Source organism: Nicotiana sylvestris, chromosome 1 (assembly GCF_000393655.2).
Source record: "Nicotiana sylvestris chromosome 1, ASM39365v2, whole genome shotgun sequence".
Taxonomy (NCBI): Eukaryota; Viridiplantae; Streptophyta; class Magnoliopsida; order Solanales; family Solanaceae; genus Nicotiana; species Nicotiana sylvestris.
Genome location: NC_091057.1, coordinates 185,635,700 through 185,645,587, shown reverse-complemented (window position 1 = coordinate 185,645,587; position 9,888 = coordinate 185,635,700).

The following is a 9,888-nucleotide window of genomic DNA, read 5'->3' as shown; positions in this document are numbered from 1 at the left end:
TGATGCCTTCGACTAGGAAGCAAACGATTAGTAGACGGCTTGATACAGTAGCGGGAGAGGGTACCAGTCAGGTGCCCCAAGTCAGAGCAGGACAAAGTGAGGCTCAAAGTGAGATGCCCTCTCATACCTCATCTACTCCATCTCCTCTAGAGGATATTAGAAGGCACCCAGCACCTCCAGTTCCTCCGTCTGGAACTCCAGACCAGGATATGCGGAGTACTTTACAGTTATTGACTAGCTTGGTAGCTGCTCAGGATCAGAGGCAGAATACAGGTGCTGCTGAGAAACCAGTTAGTACAAGAGTTCGTGATTTTATTAATTTAGACCCTCCAGTGTTTACCGGATCAGACCCCAAGGAGGACCCACAGACTTTTATTGACCAGGTTCATCGTACACTTCGGGTTATGCATGTTAGTGATACAGAGGCAGTAGAGTTGGCTTCTTATCGGCTACGGGATTTAGCGGTTCTCTGGTATGATAGTTGGGAGAGATCCAGGGGTCCGAACCCTCCTCCAGCTGTGTGGAAGGAATTTTCTGAGGCCTTTCTTCGTCACTACTTGCCAGTTGAGATACGACGAGCTAGAGCTGATAAGTTCTTGAACCTTAGACAAGGTAATATGAGTGTGCGAGAGTACAGTATGCAGTTTGATTCTTTGGCAAGGTATGCTCCCCATATGGTGGCCGAGATGAGTGATAGGGTGCATATGTTCGTGAATGGGTTGGGACCACATCTGATAAATGAGTGTACGACAGCCTCCTTGGTGGAGGGCATGGATATTTCCCGTATTCAAGCTTATGCCCAGACCCTAGAGGATCGTAAGCGCCAGCAGAGGGCAGTTAGGGAGCAGGATAGGGGCCAGCATAAGAGGGCGAGATTTGCAGGGTATTCTGATGACTTCAGAGGCCGCATCAGGCCACAGTTTTCAAGGAGTTCGGCGCCACCTGTAGCTAGTGCTCCTCCACAGTTTCAGAGGCCTTGATATGATCGATCCTATTCTGGTCTAGGTCAGAGTTTGTGGGCATCTGGCTCGCAACATCACAGGGACACTAGTCAGATGAGACCCCCAACACCACATTGTGATCAGTGCGGCAAGGCCCACTTTGGACTGTGTCGTCGAGGTTCTGATGCATGCTATTCGTGTGGGCAGCCTGGCCATATGATGCGGGAGTGTCCTAATAGAGGAGGTGATGGTATGGCTCAGCCGACTGGATCTGTGTCTGGTTCTTCCTCATCAGTTCGACCTCCAGCACGGGGTTTTCAGCAGTCGACAGGTCGTGGTAGGGGTAGAGGTGCAGTGCCGAGTTCGAGTGGTGCTCAAAATCGAACCTATGCTCTAGTAGGTCGACAGGATCTCGAGTCGTCTCCAGATGTTGTTACAGGTATTATATCTGTGTTTTCTTATGATGTATATGCGTTGATTGATCCGGGATCTACATTATCCTATGTTACACCCTTTGTGGCTAATAAGTTTGGCATTGAACCTGAATTGATAAGTAAACCCCTCGCGGTATCTACTCCGATAGGAGATTCTGTGATTGCTAGAAGGGTATATAGAGGTTGCACTGTGATGATTTGTAGTCGTCAAACCTCGGCAAATTTATTTGAGTTAGAAATGGTTGATTTTGATGTGATAATGGGAATGGACTGGTTGGCCTCATGCTATGCAAATGTTGACTGTCGTACGAAGATGGTTAGGTTCCAATTTCCGGGTGAACCCGTCATTGAATGGAAAGGGAACATTGCTACACCGAAAGGTAGGTTTATTTCCTATCTTAAGGCAAGGAAAATGATCTCAAAAGGTTACATTTATCATCTCGTTCGCGTTAGGGATGCGGAGGCGAAACCGCCTACTTTACAATCAATCCCTGTGGTCAACGAATTCCCAGATGTTTTCCCAGATGAACTCCCAGGCCTTCCTCCTGAAAGGGAGATTGAGTTTAGCATTGATGTGTTGCCTGACACTCAACCGATCTCTATTCCTCCATACAGAATGGCCCCGGCAGAGTTGCGAGAGTTGAAGGTGCAGTTGAAGGACTTGCTAGATAAGGGCTTTATTAGGCCTAGCACTTCACCTTGGGGTGCACCAGTCCTATTCGTGCGGAAGAAAGACGGGTCGTTACGGATGTGTATCGACTATCGACAGTTGAATAAGTCTACTATAAAGAACAAGTATCCACTTCCAAGAATTGATGACCTGTTTGACCAACTCCAGGGTGCCAAGTATTTCTCTAAGATTGATTTACGTTCAGGGTATCATCAGGTGAGGGTTAGGGAGAAGGATATTCCAAAGACGGCCTTCCGGACAAGATATGGGCACTTTGAGTTCTTGGTGATGTCGTTCGGGCTAACAAATGCCCCAGCAGCTTTTATGGATCTCATGAATACTATATTCAGGCCCTATCTTGATGTGTTCGTGATTGTATTCATTGATGACATTCTAGTGTATTCTCGTTCGGAGGCGGAACATGCGGGCCACTTGCGGATAGTATTACAGACGCTTCAGGATCGTAAGTTATATGCTAAGCTCTCCAAATGTGAATTCTGGCTGAACTCAGTAGCATTCCTTGGCCATGTGATATCTGATGAGGGTATTAGTGTCGACACTCAGAAGATCGATGCAGTAAAGAATTGGCCGAGACCTACAACACCATCAGAAGTCCGCAGCTTCCTAGGGCTAGCAGGATATTATAGGCGGTTTGTAGAAGGATTTTCCTCTATATCATCACCATTGACTAAGTTAACACAAAAAGCTACCAAATTCCAGTGGTCTGACACTTGTGAACGTAGTTTTCAGGAGTTGAAGAATCGATTGACATCTGCACCAGTGCTCACTCTTCCTGAAGGAACAGAAGGTTATGTGGTATATTGTGATGCCTCAGGTATAGGTTTGGGGTGCGTATTGATGCAGCGTGGGAATGTGATTGCTTATGCATCAAGACAATTGAAGAAGCATGAAAAGAATTATCCAACCCATGATTTGGAATTGGCTGCAGTAATATATGCTTTGAAGATATGGCGGCACTACTTATACGGCGTCCATGTTGACATCTACACAGATCACAAGAGTTTACAATACATCTTCAAGCAGAAAGAGTTGAATTTGAGGCAGCGTAGGTGGCTTGAATTATTGAAAGACTACGACGTCGAGATATTGTATCATCCCGGTAAAGCCAATGTTGTGGCAGACGCTCTCAGCCGTAAATCAATGGGAAGCTTAGTACATATTGAGGCAGGTAGATGGGGGTTGATTAAAGAGCTTCATCAGCTAGCCAATATGAGAATCAGATTGTTAGACTCTGATGATGGAGGTGTTACTGTACAGAATACATCAGAATCATCTTTGGTAGCCGAGGTAAAAGCACGACAATATGAAGATCCTATCTTAGTACGATTAAGAGAAAGCATTCAACAGTGTAAAAGTATGGCTTTTGGGATCGGAAAAGATGGGGCACTGAGATACCAGAGCCGATTGTGTGTGCCTAATGTGGCAGGGTTGCGAGAGAAGATTATGAATGAGATTCATCAATCCCGATATTCCATCCATCCCGGCTCGACAAAGATGTATCATGATGTCAAGGAGCAGTATTGGTGGGATAATATGAAGAAGTCTATTGCAGAATTTGTAGCCCAGTGTCCCAATTGTCAACAAGTAAAGATAGAACATCAGAAACCCGGTGGATTGCTTCAAAATATAGAGATTCCGACCTGGAAGTGGGAGGTGATTAATATGGACTTCATTATTGGATTACCTCGCTCTTATCATAAGTTTGACTCCATCTGGGTGATAATTGATCGACTTACAAAATGTGCCCATTTTCTTCCAGTGAAGACAACTTACACGGCTGAAGATTATGCAAAGTTGTATATCAAGGAGATTGTTAGGCTTCATGGTGTGCCCATATCAATTATATCAGACCGAGGAGCTCAATTTACGGCTAACTTTTGGAGGTCTTTCCAGAAGGGTTTAGGCACACAGGTAAATCTCAGCACTGCATTTCATCCGCAGACTGACGGACAGGCTGAACGTACCATTCAGACACTGGAAGATATGCTACGAGCATGTGTTCTAGATTTTAAGGGGAATTGGGATGATCATCTTCCACTCATAGAATTCGCCTATAACAATAGCTACCATTCCAGTATTAAAATGGCCCCATACGAGGCACTATACGGGAGGAGATGTAGATCACCAGTTGGATGGTTCGAAGTCGGTGAAACAGAATTATATGGGCCAGATTTGATTCACCAAGCTATTGAGAAGGTGAAAGTGATACATGAGCGATTGAGGACGGCACAAAGCAGGCAAAAATCTTATTCTGATGTCCGACGTCGTGATCTAGAGTTTGAGGTTGGTGATTGGGTTTTCCTGAGGATCTCACCAATGAAGGGTATTATGCGTTTTGGGAAGAAAGGTAAGCTGAGTCCAAGGTATATCGGGCCGTATAAAATTCTTCGACGGATTGGACAGGTTGCTTATGAGTTAGAATTGCCATCCGAATTGGAATTTGTCCACCCGGTATTCCATGTATCTATGTTGAGAAAATGTATTGGAGACCCTTCTCGAGTCATCCCTATCAAAGATGTACAAGTTACAGAGGACCTATCATATGAAGAAGTGCCAGTGGCGATATTAGATCGGCAAGTCCGCAAGCTGAGAACAAAAGATGTAGCTTCCGTCAAAGTATTGTGGAGGAACAAAAATATGGAAGAAATGACATGGGAAGCAGAAGAGGAGATGAAGTCTAAATACCCTTACTTATTCCAGAATGAATATAACAAGGATGCTGGTGGAAGACATGATACATTGGAAGAAGAAACGGCTCTATGAGGTAAGCAATAATTTGAGAATACTCCTCCTTAATACAAAATGGTGATATGTAGATAATGTAAATACACATAATGCTTTGTGTAGCCTTGTGAAGCCATATGTTGGGCTTAATTATTTGCAAGTTTTTCTAGTGACCATTTTATAGGGGAAAATTGATCGGAAATTTCCATTGGAATCCACGATGATTTAAACTCCCCATAAACCCTTACATTCGAGGACGAATGTACCTAAGGGGGGGAGGGTGTTACAACCCATATCCACATGTGTTAGTTCATACCATATATTAGTTAACATAAATCCAAGAAGGAATTATCTTTGAGATGATAAGAAGTCTATCCTATTGGTCTTAAGTGATACAAGAGTGTATAAGGGTGATTAACCAGTATTAGAAGTTAAACGAATCAAGGATGTTGTAACTCGAATTTTCAGGTAATCTAGCGGTGCTTAATACACTCAAGAGGTCATTTATGAAGGTATTTTAATCATATAATATCCGTATCATAAGTCTTGAAGTCAAACGAGTTATGAAACAAAAGTCGACAAAAGTTGTCGCAACTTAGGTTCATAATTTTACTTAAACATTAGGTCAAATGTTTCTAATATTTTCTCATAATTTACAAGGAATTACGGGGTGATCTACCAACCAAATTAAATATCTATGAGTCTAGTTTCCAACGCATTAAACCGTTCATCGATACGATCTCGGAGTAGAGAGATATTCCCGTTTTCGCGAGACTGCGCCAAACACCTCTCTATGGGGCCCACTAAGTCGGTTTAAGATATTTGGACCTATATAGGATGACTCCAACCCGTTTTAAGTCATTTCTTTTCACTATTTTCAGACCTTAGAACCCTAGGAACATCCTCTCAAGGTTCTCTCAAGATTCAAGACCCAAAAAAAGGGCAAACAACACAAATCAAGTGTCGGGAATTCCGTGGCGCTAGTAAGTCTCTTGTTCTTCTTGTTGTTGCTCATTTTTGTGTCGTTTCAGCTCGTGTGGGAGGTTGTTTTAAAGGGTTTATGTTCTGTAAATACTCCCTCATGTTCTTAATATCAATCCTAGGTGATTTCAAGCCTTCTAAAGTGATTCTAGTGCCGAAAAACACTAATTGATCGCTAGTTTCGCTCTTTTGTTGTTGTGGCAGCATTGGAGGGATATTTCATGGAAATTTAAGGTCAAATTGGAGTTTTTCTTTCTGTATAAAGGTAAGGAACCTCTTACTCTATATGTATTTAATATTATCCAAGTTGCGGCTAAGCCATTGAAGCTAGAACTTGTGAGATATATATCGAAAGGCTTGGTAGTAATGTTATTGTTTTGTGGACTGTTTTGCGTTGTTGTTGGGCTGCGTATTTTACTACTATCTTGTGGAGTTTTGGAGGAGGAAGGGTGTGGAGAAACACCATATATATGTAGGGTTATGGGCTGATAGTTATTCGTAACATTTCCAGGTTGTTTGACACGACTACGGTGGTCGTCGTATGTATGGAGTGATTAGGCTGTGTGTGGACTATTTTGGGAGGCTCAATACGTTTATTATTGATGTTGTTTGGGCTGTTTGGTGACTGTTTTGAATGGTGTGAGGTCATATATATAGGGGAGGTGCTGTCCGTTTCATCGTAAAATAGGTTGTGGTCGATACATAATAGTTATGACGCTTAAATGATAACGATAGTATCGTTTCTCTTATTGTAGACTAAGGAGTTTTGACAATTGCATAGCTTGAGATTGGGGCAGTATATACAAGGTATGTGAGGCTATCCCTTTCCTTCTTTTGCACGACTCCGATTGTACATAATGTAATGAACGAGCTTCCAAAGATACTCTACTCTTAGAAGCTAGCAGTACTTACATTGTTTTCCCTCTTATGGAACGATTGATGTTAATGTTACTTCTCTTATTCTTATGTTATCAATGTTGTTCGTACTTCCTAAATCTTATAAGGTTCATAGTGAAGAGTTAGTCCTAATAACGTGTATAGAGGATACCGACCTTACGTCACTCCGAAAGGTTTAGAATGTGATTCCATGAGTCGAGCATGCATTATATATATGTATCTATTTTACTCTACCGAGCCACGCTATAGTTGGCCGGGTACGGCACCTATTGTGCAACCACTGATCAGTTGGGTTTTACCGAGCTCCACGTGGCCGGGTACGATTTTACCGAGCCTATTATGGCCGGGTACGATATGATGATGATGATGCCCACAGAGGCGAATGCTTTAAAGGTTTATGTATTTATACATATGTATCATGCATTTCATGTAAGTAGCCCTCAGAGGTACTAAGATGTTACAGGTTGTATATTCTCTATCCTTGCTTACATTACTGATCGTATTTATGGTTCCTTGCCTTACATACTCAGTACTTTATTCGTACTGACGTCCTTTTATTTGTGGACGCTGCATGTCGTGCTGCAGGTCCTGATAGACAGGCAGGTGCAGCTCCCCCACCACAGTAGACTGTCCAGTTCAGCGGTGATTGGCGAGATCCCTTCTCCGGACTTGCCTTGGTCTTGGTATGCAATTTTTGTTGTAGACATTATGGGTATGTCGGGGCCCTGTTTCGGCTATGTTACAACACTTATGTTCTTTTAGAGGCTCATAGACAGGTGTCAGCTCATGTATAGTTTGGTATGCCTTGTCGGCTAGTTTTTGTTGTATAGTCTTTCATAGTAGCGTGGTAGCTCATACCTTATACGTAGTTTCTTGATTGTCTGGTCATTCCCTGCTATGTATGTTCATGTCTGCATATTTTATTGCTGGTTGTCCATGATCTAGGTCTACCATTTATATTGATCTCGTCAGCCTTAAAAGATAATAATGAAGGTTAGATGAAATGTACGTTGGTGCTCGGCAAGTGTGGTCGGGTGCTATTCATGGCCCTTCAGTTTGGGTCGTGACACTAGGTCTTCTATCTTAGGAGAAAAATTCATCAGTCTAAGATGTCGATCCTAGGAGAAAATTCATCAGACTAGGTCCCTTTTTTGTTATCTTAGGAGAAAGATTCATCAGACTAAAATTTTCTATCCTAGGAGAAAATTCATCAGACTAGGTCTCTTACTTTAGGAGAAAGATTCATCAAACTAAGATTTTAATCCTAGGAGGAAGTTCATCAGACTAGGTTTTTTTGTTATCTTAGGAGAAAGATTCATCAGACTAAGATTTTGATCATTCATCAGACTAAGATTTTGATCCTAGGAGAAAATTCATTAGGCTAGGTCCCTTATCTTAGGAGAAAATTCATCAGACTAAGATTTTGATTGGGAGGAAAATCCATCAGACTAGGACTTTTTATCCTAGGAGGAAAAATGTAAAGAGCAATGGCAACATTTTATGCATACTAGCAAGACAGGTAAGGGCAAAGATTTGAGAAACTTTCCTTTGTTGATTTTTCTCTTCTTTTTTCTTTCTTTCTTTTCTTTTCTTCTCTTTTTCTTGTTTTTGAACCAACTTGCTTGCACTATTTTGTTCCTGTTTCAAACAAAGAAAACTTGTGAGTTTAAATGTGGTGGTTAGTTTGTGGCCTTGACCTTGAGGGCGACTGCTTCTACACTTGCCAAGATAACTTTGATTTCAACCTGGACGACCTTGACCGTTTCGACTACTTTTTCAACCCTTATCACAAAAAACACCTCCGCTCCATTAGATCTCAATATCCTCTATCTGTTGCATTTTGCTCATGAATTGACATTTACCGAACCTTTGAATTTCACATGAATCCCAAAGTAAGTTGATTGTTACCGACTCAGTGCGCATATCACTTTTCCCTGACTTATGGCACTTTGATGTGCTAGCCAAATTCGTATTGTTTTGACCAGACAGACTCAAGAAGGGACTCAAACAAAATAAGAGGAACAAAATAAGGGACAAGTGAAAGAGGTGATACCTAACAAGAAAATTACAAAGTAGAAACCTATCAGATATGGATACCAACTCTAATGACAATGACATATACCTTTGGATTAAGTGGCCTAATCTCTCAAGCAATCTGATCCACAATCCTCAGTCGACTTGTAGTCCTCTAAAGGGTTTTCACCATCAAGCCTCTCTCATTTTGCTCTTTTCTCAACTCACCGCTGCCTTACGGTGCCCATGAGGATTTTCACCGATAATACTCTCTCATTTTATCATTTTCTCTCTTTGTGCTGAGAACAAGGTATTACTCATGATACAAGACTTCCACCACACACTTGATTTGACATCCTCAAAGATTGGTCAGAAGGTTTTTCTTTGGACTGTAATGTAGGCTTTTGGACAGGGTTAGAAAGAAAGGGTGACATGAAGACTCAAAATAATTTAAAATGAAAGGGTTCAAAATTACAACTTTTGGAATCAGGTCTTTTCGCAAAATTAAAACTTCTTCCCCAGTTTCTTGGAGATTGGGGAATTATTTTTTTTGCTTTTTGCCTTTTTTTGCTTTGATGAGATTTCTAAGAAAAAATGCCTCACTTTTGACTTCGGGAGATTATGAAATATTTTATTTGGTGTGATAAAACCGTAAGGCTGCCTACATATATTGACGTGTCAAGAATCAGGTCGAACGTAGTTCAAAGGACAAAGTTTTTTTTCTTTTCCTTATCTCTTTTGTTTTTCCTTTTTCCTTTTATTTTTTTTGTTTTCTATTTCTCTTTTCCTTTTTTTCTTCTCTTTCTCTTTTTCTTTTCCTTTTCTAGTTCCTGACTCTATTTCTGATTCCAAAAGAGGGGCATGAAACAAAAATTAGGCTCAAAATGGGTAGCAAAGGATAAAAGTGTTTGGGTAGCAGAATAAAATGCGATTGTCATACCAAACTTTAAAAATCCAAGTACAAACATGCAGTTGAAGATAATCAAAGAAATCATATATAGTATCTATTAATGGAATCAACACAAACAAAAGTGCCAATGGGCAATACCTTTATCTCAATGAATGACCCTTGCCAGTTCAGAGCAGACTTGACTCAACCTTATTTCGATGTAGAAGAATGCATTTTAGCACTGACTGATTTACCTCAAAATTGCTTGAGAGATATTTCCTTGTTGTATGCTCTTATCAACCTCTCGATTTCCCAGAC